This window comes from Panthera onca, chromosome E2 (genome assembly GCF_046562875.1).
Source record: "Panthera onca isolate mPanOnc1 chromosome E2, mPanOnc1 haplotype 2, whole genome shotgun sequence".
Taxonomy (NCBI): Eukaryota; Metazoa; Chordata; class Mammalia; order Carnivora; family Felidae; genus Panthera; species Panthera onca.
This window is the reverse complement of record NC_138353.1, coordinates 52,405,477-52,418,803: the sequence shown is the minus strand read 5'-3', so window position 1 is coordinate 52,418,803 and position 13,327 is coordinate 52,405,477. Positions and strand designations below refer to the sequence as shown.

General features: G+C 43.4%; 1 protein-coding gene and 1 long non-coding RNA gene across 2 annotated transcripts in view; one reads left to right on the top strand and one right to left on the bottom strand.

Annotated features, from left to right (window-relative positions):
- WWOX (WW domain containing oxidoreductase) overlaps window positions 1-13,327 on the bottom strand; it is a 977,838-nt gene that overhangs the window by 297,270 nt on the left and 667,241 nt on the right. The window lies entirely within an intron of this gene.
- LOC132690915 (uncharacterized) lies at window positions 96-2,725 on the top strand. The gene is made up of 3 exons (XR_009615531.3): window positions 96-585; window positions 686-833; window positions 1,251-2,725. It is a non-coding gene; the product is annotated as an uncharacterized LOC132690915 (long non-coding RNA).

The following is a 13,327-nucleotide window of genomic DNA, read 5'->3' as shown; positions in this document are numbered from 1 at the left end:
ATTCTCATGTTCGGTTTATGTAGATACTGTTAACAAATCTTTCCAAATGATTTAATAATTGTTATTGCTGTGGATCGAATGTGTCCCTCTCAAATTGCTATGTGGTGGCCCTAACTCCCAATGTGACTGTATTTGGAAAAAGGGCCTATAAGGAGATAATGAAGGTTAAGTGAGGTCATAAGGGTGAGGCCCTCGTGTCACACGATTGGTGTTCTTATAAGAAGAGAGACATCAGGGTTCTCCTCTGCCACGTGAGGACACAGCGAGAAAGAAGCCATCTGAAAGCCACTAGGAGGGCCCTTACCATGAACCACATGAGCCAGCACCTTGATCTTGAACCTCCCAGCCTCCTGAACTATGGAAACCCAAATTTCTCTTATTTAAGTCAACCAAATCTCTGGTCTTTTGTTATGGCAGTGCAAACTGACTAATGCAATTACTGTGAGTAAGTGGGGTTTTTTCTTTAAATAATCTTTTAATTTCAGAATAATTTTACTTCTACAGGAAAGTTGCAAAGAGAGTTCACAGAGTTCCTGTATACGCTTCATCCCATTTTCTTTGATGTCGACATCCCACATGACCAAGGTAACCTTAAGGAATTAACACTGGTACATTACTATTAAGTAAGCAACAAATGTTATTTGGATAGCACCAGGTCATTACAATTTTCTCATTTCTGCTTTAGGATCTCATTCAGGATATCACTGGACTGCACTTCATGTGTTTTATTTGTATTTCGCTGATGAGAAAAGGAATCCAGTTGGGTCAATTAGCTTACCCACATTCACATCTGCCTGTTCATGGCTGTCGCAACCACACAGCAAAGGCACTTGGTAAATCTTGGCTAAATGTATGGATGCTCAAATACTTAAAAAAAAATACTATGGCTGTGTGAAAACTTGATATTTAAGATATATGGTGTGAACATGATCCTTCTCCATCTCTATGGGCCTCTCCATCTTTACAGGGAGGCGTGTGTGATGAAAAAGATCCTCTTGGCTCTGCTAGATCACTGTGTCATCTTGGGCAAGCCACTGAACCTCTCTGGGCTTGTTATCCAGCAGCTATAAAATGGGGAAATTAATATTGTCCTCGCTCCCTAGATATGCTTGTGTAGGGAGCGCTTTGGAAACTGTAACATACTATACATACATTAGGAAGTGTTGACCTTACGGCATTTATCTAACTGTAAAAAAGAAATCACAGGTGAAATGGAGAATGCTATTTACTGTAGTTCTTTCTAATTCCAGAGAAAAATGCCTATATCCATAGAGGCACTACTGAAACCATGCAAGCAACAGAACCATCTGGGGGTAGAAAAGCCACAAGAAAAATCACGGCTCATTCTATTACTTCTTGGGTGATTAATGGAAATCTGGCACGTCATGCACAAATCTTTTCTATCTAGATTTCACATCATGGAACTAGTAGGAATGCAGCGCAATGTGACAAAAGTACTCAACATTGAGTCTTAATTAGGCTTGATCACAAAGCCTGACAGTCACTGCCTCAAGGACACTATTCCTTTTGTGCCTGGCAAATAACAGGTACGCCCAAGTGTTTATTAGATGAATATTTAATTTTCCAGTCTAAACGGGTTGGAAAGTTTGATCTTCGTATTTTCCTTGGAAATAAATACATTTTCATCAAAACCTATAAATCAGTTTTCGAGAAGTTTTGGTCTTCCAGAAAAGCCTGGCTAACTCACACTGCCAAATCTTTCAGAGTTTCCCTGTGTAGTGGTGACGATGTTGACAAGATTTCAAGGGGCCTGAAGAGGAAACACCAAATGAGAAGGAGTGTTCAGAAAAACAGAAACAGGGTTTTATAAATACTTCTGAGCAGATGTCATGTGCACGAAGGCAGGCCAGTTCTCTGAATTGTGAACTGATCTCAAGTTCAAAACGCACTCCCTGTGTTGGGGGGAAGCATCGTCTTTCCACTCTTAATATATCAAGTTCTTTGAAATCATCCTTTCCCAACGGTGGTGTTGTCAAAAAACAAAACAACCCCCCCCCCCCAAAAAAAACACAAAAAACCAAAAACCAGAAAAACAAAACAGCGGCTCACACTTACATGAACTCTCGGACGGACCTCCGGCAAGAGCACATCAGCAAGTTAGGCAAGAAAATTCCCTCGCTGGTAATAAATAAGGAGCAGAGGGAATGAAGATGGGCATTTTGGCCGGATTCCAAACGCGGAAACCTGCCTATCCACCTCCAAAATGATGCAAGATTGCAGTTTCTTTAATGTTCATCTTATGTGCTTAATTACCGATAGTGCTCGACTAATTATTTCTTGTTTTGTAGACTATTTAAACAGAGAAGGAAGGCAGCTACAGACTTTTGTATACCAAATGAGGATTTGTAACTCATTTTTGTAATCGCGTGATTCCCAGAAGGCTTCATTACAAACACGAAAGAAAACAGGATGCTAAAAGCAGGTGACAGTCTCATTTCCACAGGTACGGGTTAAAGCAGCAGAGTGAAGTAATGGAAAATAAAATAAAAAATAGCCTTTAGATGTTTCCAACCATGTAAAGTGTTTTCATGTTAATAAGAGGGAAAACTGCAAATACAGCAAAGTCACCTCCGTTTGGGGCTGGCGTCTTTTCTGACGCTTGATTTGATCCAACATCTCTGCAAGATTATGAAATAAGCCACAAAATAGACCCCGGGTTTGTAACTCACAAAAACAACTGTGTGGCAGGTTGCACGTGGCACCATGAACTTGGGTCATTCTCTCTGCTTTCACCCTTTTACTAGATCGACATTTTCATATAAATTCTTGATCAGTTGAAACCATCGTACAGGCTTTCCAAATGTTTGGGAAAAAATAAAAGGCTGAAGCTGAATAATAATACAAAAGACCCTAGAGATGACAGACTGTTAGAAAGTGCTTGTAGGCACAACAGTGTTGCCTCTTGGAAAGCAAATGGGAAAATGGGTTTAGTGGTCACGTTATCAATCACCGATTTGTTTTTGTTTTTGTTTTTTGAGAATTGGCCCTAGGTCCAGGATGGTGTTAGATATCTGGGGATGTGGAAGAGATCCTGAAATATCATAAGACATATCTGCCCATAAGGCATCAATAGACTAATTGGAAGTTTGAAATAAGACAACTGAAAGAACAACATCGTCACTACTGCGGTTGTCATCATGACAGAGCCTCCCTCCCACCCCGATCAAGGATTTGTTGTATTTCAAATGGAGATGAAAAATCCACATATCCCCACATTGTTGTAGCAAACTGCCAGCAAGAGCTATTGGCCCTTTTTCCGGGTGACGAAACCGAGGTCTGTGTCCTTGAAGGCTATGCAGCTTCCACTCAACCTCCTTGATTTTCCTCCCTGGGTTTTTCTGCCTGAACAAATACTTAGGGTTATAGAAGTTAGAACTTGTTGCTTTGAAGAAGGCAATTTCAGGAACATAGCTGGGTAGAAGCCAGACTGCTGGGTATTAGAGGGAAGGGGGATATAGAGGCAATTAAGGAATAACATTGATAACATTTACTGAATCCTTACATGCACCAAGCAGGGTGCTACATTCTTTACACAAAGTATCTCAAGTCTTCATGGTGACCCTATGAAATAGATGGTAATAAGAATCATGATAACAGCTAACAATGTAGCTAGTGTGCTTCAGAGAATGAACCAAGTCCTTTATAGGTATCATTTCATGTGACCCTCCTCCAAAACCCTGTAACATTGTTATGATTCCTATTATCCCATTTAGCAGAGCAGTAAACTGAGATTTACAGAAGTTCATTTGCCCCGAAGTTGTGACCAATTACACAATGACAGGGCCAGGGATTAAACCCCGGGGACTTCCTGCAAGGGGTATGCTTTTCAATGCCATACCAGACTACCACTCAGGATGTACTTAACGGCAACTCAGGCAGGCTACATCGTCTGTCCAAGATCACGCAGCTAATGGGTTGTGGCTCAGGATTCCCTTCCTCATTCTGCTCTCCTGATCATTATGCCACCTCACCTCCCCAAATAAGACAGCTATTCAGGAGTTGGACAATGAGATTCAAAACCCCAGTGGATACTTCTGGAACCAGGAGAAGGTATTCTAAGATATCTAGAGAGGCGGCTTCCAGGGAGCTTGTCTCCACTGACAGACACAAATGAGAACGGGTCTTTGGGAGCCTATTAAAAAATTCTAATTTATTGGACATCTAAGAAGCAGACGAGAGGAATCTGGAATTGACCAGAATTCATTTCAAATCCCCTCTCATCCAGTTGGTGATCTTGGGGATCTTACGCAAGGCACTTAACTTCTTAGACTGTTTGGCTAGCCTGCAAAATGCGTAACAGACTACCTGTGGTGCTATGATAGAGTGAGTTGGGTATTATCTATCCAGGGGTAGTTCTGGATTCACTTATTCCACAAACATTTATTAACTGCCTTCCATGTGTTGAGCACTCCTGTAGGCCCTAGTGAGCAAAACAGATAAACATCTCATGAACGTACATTCTGGAGGGCAGGAGAATGAACATAAATGTTCACATCTGTATCTACATGATGGACTAAGAAAGATGCATCGGGGGAAAGGAGGAGGGTACAGAGATCAGGACGCAGGTTACTATTTTAAAACAAGTGGTGAGGAAAGACTTCACCGAGAAAGTGACTTTGGATCAAAGCCCTGATTGGAGAGGAATAGCCCAAGGCACTATATAAGAACATTCCAGACAGAGGAAACTGCAGAAGCAAAACCCCCGGGACAGCAGCACACCTGGTTTGAGGAATGGCTGAAGAAGGATGAGAGAAAAGAAGATGGAGACAGGTCAAAGGGAGGAGGCCGGCAGGTCAGAGGGAGGAGGCAAACAGGTCTGAGTGTGAAGGCAGGCGGGGCAGACATCAAATCAAAGTCCTTGTATCTTGTTGTGAACACTTTGTCTTTTAATTGGCCTGAAATGAGATGTAATGAACAAAATCCTCGATGGATGAAGTAGGACTCTTTTCTGGCTTCCTCTCTCATTTGGGTAAATCAGAAGATGAGGGAAATGTCCAAACACAAGACCTTCTGCATTACCGATTCAAGCTCATGACTTAGTCGTAATCTGGGAGGGCTTTTAAGGAAAAGTATTTGTTTCTAGAAGAGGTATTTAAATGTCCTGGGGCTCTTCGAACCATCAGAAATGGGAACCACTTAAGTTAACAGGCAAAGTAATAAGACTATACAGAGGAAACTCACATTTTCATACTTTATGCCTTAATTTTAAGTAGCGTTTCAAGATTTCCTGTAGGAATTCAGAGTGTTATCTTATTTTATGCCCCAAACTAGAAAGAGCATTCCACTGGGTTTGCCAAGCTGTTAAGATGAAAATATCTGTTTGAGCACAGCATAATAGATGAGGTGTTTAAGGCATTTTCCTTTAGATTTTTGGTTAATCTTCTTTTAGTTAATTTTCTGAGATAAAATCCAGTTATAAATAACCTGAGGGTACCCTAACTGGGTTGTTCTGAGAATGGCAAATCTTTAATAGCCAGAACTTCTGCCTTTTAGAGATCTCTTGGGGGAAGTGGTTCTTTGAAAATTATCCAAAGCAAAGTAAGTCGAAAGCATTAACAAATTAAAGAGTGGGAGAGAAAGAAGAAAAAAGGTGAATGAGAAAACTTCTTTGACGTTCACAAGATGGCAGGTCTTACCCTTGAAAATCCTTTTATTTTATTTTTTTCATAAAGAGTCAGACATTCAAAATCTATCTGTTGATTACAACAGAGAATTGGTGAGATGCTGTCTCAGGAGGGTAACGGGAAATGCGCCCTTTTTACAGAAGGACAGTAGGGCAGGAGCTAGATGAAACCCAAAGTGCAGGAGAAAGAAAGGGCGTGACCAAAAATAGCCATTATTTAGACTGAGGTGTGAAGGGTATAATCTTAAAAGAAGAAGTTTTAGAACGGCTTTTAAACATAGCTGAGGTGGGGGGGTGCCTGGGTGGCTGAGTCGGTTGAGTGTCTGACTTCGGCTCAGGTCATGATCTCGCGGTCTGTGAGTTCGAGCCCCGCATCGGGCTCTGTGCTAACAGCTCAGACCCTGGAGCCTGCTTTGGATTCTGTGTCTCCCTCTCTCTCTCTCTGCCCCTCCTCTGCTCACACTCTGTCTCTTTCTGTGTCTCAAAAATAAATAAACATTAAAAAAATTTGGGGCGCCTGGGTGGCACAGTCGGTTAAGCATCTGACTTCAGCCAGGTCACGATCTCGCGGTCCGTGAGTTCAAGCCCCGCGTCAGGCTCTGGGCTGATGGCTCAGAGCCTGGAGCCTGTTTCCGATTCTGTGTCTCCCTCTCTCTCAGCCCCTCCCCCTTTCATGCTCTGTCTCTCTCTGTCCCAAAAATAAATAAAAAACGTTGAAAAAAAAATTAAAAAAAAAATTTAAAGAGAGCTGGTGAAAGAAAAGACAGGGCAGAAAAGAAACAGAACCTTAAGTGTCCTACATTATTACAGTGTAAACCAAAATTTATAAAAAGATTATAAGGTAGGATGTGCAGGGAAGTCATGTAAACTAGTTGAAAGATGGAAACTTTCTCAGCACAAAAGAGAACGTGCTGGCTGCCGTCCATCTGCAGTATATATATTATCATGGAGTCTGTTTATAAAAATAAGAGAGAGGGTGGGAGGCGCAAAGTGGGCATAGCTCAAAACAACACCAATCGGTAGGACTAGATAAGAGAGTGTGAGTATTCCCAGGTACTCAACGGGCCAGAGAGTACCAGGAGAAAGAACTGGAACAAGTTTCTACAGAGCAATAAGAGGGAGGGAGAATCCTTAAAAAAAAAAAAAACAAAAAAAACCACAACTGACTGAGAGATGCCTTAGAAACCTAGAAGTCAATAACCCTGTCACCAACTGTAGGATTATCCAGGACATGCAGGGCCAGCGCTGACAAGCAAACCGAAAGGGTATACAGAGTTGTAATCGAGCAGGAAATTGCCACTGTGGCTTAGGAAACCCAAGTCTCGCTTATAGGTTTGCCTGTGTCTTCCTAAGCTCCTGTGAAACGTGGCCGGGGAAATGCGTTGGGATTCTGAGGATACCCACCTTGAGATAAGCAATATGAACAGTCAGGAAGATGGGCAAAGTGAATTCTCTATAACCAGGAAACAGATAGGGGGATAAAAAAAAAAAAAAAAGAAAGAAGAAGAAGAAGAAGATTGAATAATCACCAAAACAGCCTGTCCCCTTAATGTAAAGCCTGTCAAATTGAGTTGCTAGTTTTTTATCTGAGCCGGGCAGATCTGACACTTGAAAATTAGAGAAATACTAATTTGGAATAGACACCGGAAGACTCTCCTATACTGGGAGAATAATAAATGGAGAGAATGGCTTACAAAGCAAGACTGCTGTCACTGAGACCAGAACGCTAAGGTCTTTAACAGAAACCTATTACTTGATTTACCAGGAGCAGCAGAGCCCTCAAAAAAGAAAAAAAAAGTGGTGAACACAGCAATGAAATTAGAGCGGGCTTTTCCTCGTCTTCTGAGCTGCTTCATCTCATGCAATCTTCCACCATCCCTGAATTCAAACTCGAGAAGTGAAGGGCCAGCCCCACACCCTCTTTGGAGTCCACACTGAGTCTACTGGGCAGGAAGACGGTGCTTTTCTCCACCTCACTAGGAATTAATAACAATATCAAAAGCGTGGGGTAGGGGACATTCCTTTATGAGACCAACTCTTGAAAGCCACTGGGGTAGAGATACATAGTTCAAATGCATGTTTTGTCTTTTTATGGTTGGATCTATGTGCTTGAAGGGGGGTCTTGGCCTAAGTGAGGTGTCTAAGGGATCATCGACCACCTCCTTTAGGGAGGTCCAATGGAGATCACCTCTAATCTTGAGTCTTGGCCAAACACACACGTATGCAGAAGGCTTCCCTAGGAGGGTATGCTTGGAACTGTTGAGTAGATGTTTTGTGATCCCACAACTACGTTCCTGAATCCCTACATTTAGGGGGAAAAAAAAGCAAGAAGAATTCTTCTGTGTCCAGACACACTGGAGACGTTTCAATTTTTTTCCGCTAACCCCTGTCAATGTCTTTCCATCACCTGCCATCTGAACCCTAAGCGGAGAGCATCGACACACCTTTTGCCATTAATAACATCGAGTCTTCCTGTAAGCCAGGAGATGCCACAGGCCGCGGGGCAGGCATTTGCTCAGGCCCAGAGAGTTTCCATGATGTACCAGAGATGACCCAGGTGGTACACAGCAGAACCAGAACTGTAAGTCAGGGGAGCGAGACTCTAAAGCTTTAGCAAATGCTGTTCTTTCTCGCTGGTCTGCTTTACCCTGACGGCCAGTGCCCTGCTCTCTCTCCAGATCATGTCTGTTCAGGATGCCTCATCCGAGCCCCCTTTCCTGACCGGCAGGTGTCCTTCCTCATGCCATGGTGGAGCCTCTTTACCCCTTGAACACTTCAAATGCTTACCGCTATGGGTAGTGTTCTACATTTGCGAGTTGCAGAATGCAAGTTCGAGAGAGACTGGGATCTTCTCAGTGATTGTCCCATCAGATATATTTCCAGTGCCTAAGCGCATGGCCTGGCAAAGGCAGGGAACCCTCCCAACATCCTAAGTGAATGGCTATCTACCAAAGGCTCAGTTCGGAATGGACTGAGCCACGTAGTTTCTTACTACTTCTGCTAGATGGTAAACATTTGTACCACTATTAAAAAAAAAAATCAATGTGAAGAGACAGTAAATTTGAAGGGGGATAACCAGACCTCTGATAATGAGTACTAGTCCCTCCTTGGTTCCAAGTAGGAGCAGCAGGTAACTAATGGTATTCAAATCTCTTTACCTGCGATAGCTTAGGAAATATATTTTTTATGGAAGTATAATACACACGCAGAAACGTACACATATAATAAGTGCATACCTCCAATTCTTCACCAACTGAATATATCCATGTAGCTAAGACTCACTTCAAGAGACAGAAGAGGATGAGCACTTGGCCGGGGATTTGAGCATGCGGTAGATGTCCTTTAATAACGACCAACGAGGAGCTCGGGCAGAGACTGGGGACAGCATGTCCGTAGCCTCCAGCATTGGCTCTAGGCAAATGAGATGTGAGGAAGAGAATGGGAAAGAGAAAGTGGGAACTTACTGAATTCCTGCCCTGTGCTCCACGGCATTTTCATTAATACTCATTTTAACACAGGGGCACCTGCGTGGCTCAGTCAGTTAAGCATCTGACTGTTGATTTCGGCTCAGGTCAAGATCTCTCAGGGCTTGAGTTTGACCCCCCATATCAGGCTCTGCACTGACATTGCAAGGCCTGCTTGGGATTCTCTGTCTCTCTCTCTCTGTCCCTTCCTAGCGTGCACTCTCTCTCTCTCTCTCAAAATAAATAAACTTCAATTTAAAGAGAAAACACTCCTTGTAACACACACACACACACACACACACACACACACACACACACACACAGAAGGAAACTGAGGCTCAGAGAAGTGAATGCATTTGCCCGAGGCCACAGAGGCCACGTCTGTCTGACACCCTGTCTCCTTATTCCTGCTCTAGCTTGCTGTCTCACCTTTAAACCAAGCCTCTCCTTTAAGCCCCTTCTAGAAACAAGGAGGCCATTTTCATAATGACAATATGAATAATAGTTTTAATAACACAATGGTTGAGTGCTTGCTCTCAATGCAGGAGGCATTTTCCCTACATTATTTCATTATCCCCACTTTACGTGTGAGGAAACTGAGACTTGGAGAAATGAAGCAGTTAAGCAATTTTGCTCAACTCTTACGGTGAATAGAGGTGGCGCTGGGCTTCCAGCTGCCTCCGGAAAGCACTTGCCATGATGAATAACAGAGCTCCTTGCCCTTTTTTCCTTTCTAATTCCTCATCAGATAAGGTAGGCAATTGCACATCTTAGCACACACTTCAAAGGTTGGTGGGAAGGCTTGATAGACATCTGTACCCTGGCCACAGACGGCTCCCTTCTTGCCAGTTGGTCTTTAACGAGTGGCATTCTGGGAAAAGGCAGGGTCTACAGAGGGCAGGACTGGAAGGAGGTAGGTCAAGGGGACTGAAAGGACTGACCTGGGCAGACTGTAATAGCCATTTCTCTGGAGTCTGCCTTCTGAGCCATTTCCTGGTAAGCCTCAATTTGCGTTTAAGTGGGACTGTGGCCACAGCTCGAGTCACCCCAGGGTAAACCGGCCCCTTCGAGGCGGGTGTTACCGGCAGATTACAAGACTCCCCTTGGACCACCCCGGTGCAGAAGAGCCAGGCTCTGCTGTGGACACAGCCCTGAGCTGAACCAAAGCGTACACCAACCGTTCATTTGTCCCCCTGGTGCTTTGTGAACATCACCAGGCTTTCGTCCAGGTGCCCAGGCTCCAGTTCATCTGCCCCCTCCTCCTGCCGTGGTGACAAGGGCATTCAGGAAGTTCAGCAGTGCAAACAGGTTGCAAGAACAAGGACAAAGACACTGAAGAAGAGATCCCCTCCTCTTCCAGTCTGGTGACAGCAGTTGGGTTATTATTCCTGGCTGCCTCATTAAAAAAAAAAAAAAAAAAAAAAAGCCCCAGGAATGTTGGAAATGATTACATTCATTGTAGAAATGCCATTTGTTCATTCATTCGATATTTGATAAATATTTACCCAGTTGCTTCTACATGCAGTTGGGGGTAATGTTTTTAACTGTTTTACTTGAAATTAATTTTCCTGAAGAATTAACCATACTGGAAGTCTATGAGACCCTCACAGGTGGGATGCTTGAGACTTTTTTTTTTAATAATTTTTTTAAGTTTATTTATTTTGAAAGACACAGAGACAGTGCCAGTGGGAAGGAAAGGGAGAGAGGGAGAGAAGGGGAGAGAAGGGGAGAGAAGGGGAGAGAAGGGGAGAGAAGGGGAGAGAAGGGGAGAGAAGGGAAGGGAAGGGAAGGGAAGGGAAGGGAAGAGAAGAGAAGAGAAGAGAAGAGAAGAGAAGAGAAGAGAAGAGAAGAGAAGAGATGAGATGAGATTCTGTGTTGTCAGGGCAGAGCCCGATGTGGGGCTCAAACTCACGAATTCCGAGATCATCACCCGAGCCGAAACCAAGTGTCGGGCGTTTAACCGACTGAGCCACCCAGGCACCCCGATACTTGAAACTTTTGAGGTTATATTTAGGCAGAGTTGGGCAGACAGTTTCAGATTTAAAAGGACTGGTGGGACAAAGACAGATGAAGAGGAAACACTGCATATTTAAAAGATTGGATTTTTGTTTGAAGTTTATAGAGACAATCTGCTACAGAAATAGGAATACTGAATAATAGGTCAGATATATCGTGTCTGTTCTGGCCATCATCATGATGGTGAGTCATATTCAAGCCTGGACCTCAGTATTCCCATCTGTAAAATGGAAAGGTCAAAGGAAATGTCCTTTAACGGGCCCCTATGACTCCCCTATGAAAAGCTTACGATTCTGAATTTATAGACAGCTTTCTTTATATGTGAAGCTACATGTCTTCATGTATAGAAATATTTATACCTTTAATTAAAAAAACATTTTCAATAACAAAGTGGTTGTTATACACATAGAACATGAGCATCGCATGAGACACAAGGTTTTGAAATACTGAAAAAATTATTTGTATTTCAAAATTAGTAAAATGTATCAAAACCACAAATATGGGTCAAAAAGTTAATGCTCTTTTTAATGGTATTTTAAATAAAATTACTTAAAAATACAGATGTTTAAAACTTTTTCTTTGAAAGCATATGATTTGTAGAGTGAAATGCATATGATGCATTTCAATACGTTTAACTGAAGAGAAATGGGGTCATTGTCATGAAACAAAATAGAAATCAGAGTCCTGGCTGCATAAGGAGACAATCTTGAGGAAGCCTATCACCTGGCTTCCAGAAAGCCTCTGGAGAGGTATAGGGACCCCCCCCCCCTTTTCTGCTTGATGTTGAAGCCATGCCCTGTCAATGCATGGAGACCTGGTCTCACATATGGACAGGTGACAGACACTCTGATCAATGATTTGTAGGTGACGTAGTAAATCCCCTAGAGGACTGGAAGACAGATCAGTCCAGGACCCTTCGATCTGTGTCACTGAGTTTTCACAACCTTAAGCCCACAGAAACACAGACTTCTAGGATGACAATGCCAATGCCAAATGCCACCTTCTCCCGAAGTGGTAGCCCCTGAATTATTTGGAACAGAGACCCCATAAGTTGGAAGACAAACAAACAAACCAACCATGTGCATGCACACTGACTCTAATGTAAAATGGTTGAGTCTCTCCTCCACCGGCATTTGGGTCTGCTAAGAGGCTATGTGGGGGCCATTCCTATTGCTATTCAGAGAACAAAAATCTACAACTGTGCAGCACATATTCATCTAAACCAGGGTGGAAGATGCATTGAAAAGAGGCCACCACTCCTCAGAGCCCCCACAATACAGCAGAATCTGTAATCTATCATCACATCCCTTCCCAAAGAGTGTGTGTGCCGCTCCAAAGTCCCTTTCAACACACGACTTCCGCTGGCCATTTAAATGGACCTGACTTGAGGCATGAATCCTATTTTGCACCCTAAATTGTTACTGGGTGAGGTGGGAGGGAGTGGTGTGCACGCTTCCCAGGTATAGACTTATGTTGCTGACTGTAGTCGGGACACTTGCAAGATCAGGACGTGATCTGTGAAAAACCACTGTGAGGGTGGGGACATCACAGCTCGGATGTTTGGGTGCGTGGGCACATCTGGGAGCTACTGAAGACGGTCAAAACCAACCCCTGCCCTTTCCTGGAGATCCTTCCAACCCTTGAGTGCCTTCATCCCAAACAGGGTGCCAGGTGGGAGCTTCGTGGTGACTTCGAGCTTCCTCCAGACCCAGAAGGCTCCAGAGCCCACAGGGCCTTACCAAGACAGCTGACGGTTGACTAAAGTCTCTATAGAGTTTTAACTATCTATACTAACAGATAGATAATTGTAGTCTCAACTTATACAAATGTTTTACAGTGACTCTGAGGGATAGGACGATGGCTCATTTTTATTTTTCATCCTTTATGAACTTGGTTTTGTCTTCCTGACTTTTCACAAATCACTTGTACGTAAGTGTGCACACGTGCGTGCAAGTGTGTTTTATTACCAGAAAAAGAAAAAAGAAGTGCACGTGTCTTGGAGATCCACAGACGCACTACAAACGAAAGAGAGCACCAGGTTACACACACAGAGTGGCCATAGCCCCTTCCTTCCTGCCCCGACAGGCTCTCCTAAGGGTCACCATTGACCATTAGGACATGGTCATTTGGGGTCATTTACTTCTCTTCGATCGCAGAGACGATCCTGCTGAACTGGACAAAGTAGCAGGATTTGGCGTGTTAA